Raw genomic sequence first — 1,051 nt, 5'->3', positions numbered from 1 at the left:
GGTGAGCGAGCAGGAGGCGGTGGTGTGCCTGCGCCCTGCTCCGGTGGGGTTTGGGGGGGTGGTTTTGGCCACCGCTCTGCCCCCGCTTGGCTCTCACCTGGGTTTCACAGGACACCGGCACCACGGCGGGGGCTGGTGAGAAGCGGTTTGGGTCTGCTCCCTCAAGGAGGCTGTGTGGAGGGAAACCCCATCCCACCAGTGATGGGGAGGCAAAGCACGCCCACCACCCGAGGACCAAGAGGTGGGCGAACCTGCAGGCTCCCCTCTCCACGTCCTTCTCATTGATGTGTGCCAGCACCCCTGCCTGACAGCACCCCTTCGAGCCCCCATCCCACCCCCAGTCCAGGAGAGCACCCAAAGAGCCCCCAGATCTTTCTGGGACCTCAGAGGCGAGGGATCAAAGCCTCGCAAGCCACCATGGCAACGGGTTTTCAGCCGGATCCAGCTGCAGAACGGGGTGAAAAACCAACACATGCAACTACGTCAAGGTCTGGGAGGCACGAGGACCGCTCAAGGGCTATGTACAAGCAGACGCTGGGCAGGGGAGTGCAGGGGCTGGGTGCTGACCCCAACCCCAGGGTCTGGCCCCACAGGATGTGGCATGGACAACCACCCACCACCGAAATGTGGCTGAGGCCTCTGGGGGAGAGCAGGGGGTGAGATGAGGATGCAGATGTCTCCACGTGGCACACTGCTTCCCAGGACTCTCCTCCAGGATGGTGGCCGGCGGCTGGGGATGCTCCCACTGCACGGGGACTGCAGTCTGGCAGCTGAGACGGGAGGGGTGGGGGGAAGGCAGCTAAAAACATACTGGGTGGACGAAAGCATCTGTGAAAGATGAGTATTTCTCATCACTCCCACACCCTGAACAGCCACACGTGCTGTGCAACCATGCCCCGTGGTGGCACCGAGTTTGGCAGCAGGGCCAGCCCAGGGGACTCTGCTTGTGGGCGAGCTGACGGCAGAGCCGGGGCGGGCAGCTGGGGGGGCTGAGGTGCACTTGCCAGGGGCTGGCTGGAAGACCAGGAGCGCTCGGTGGGAGAAAGGGGAG

Source organism: Buceros rhinoceros, unplaced genomic scaffold, assembly GCF_000710305.1.
Source record: "Buceros rhinoceros silvestris isolate BGI_N320 unplaced genomic scaffold, ASM71030v1 scaffold20967, whole genome shotgun sequence".
NCBI classification, from domain to species: Eukaryota; Metazoa; Chordata; class Aves; order Bucerotiformes; family Bucerotidae; genus Buceros; species Buceros rhinoceros.
This window is presented reverse-complemented; position numbering follows the sequence as displayed.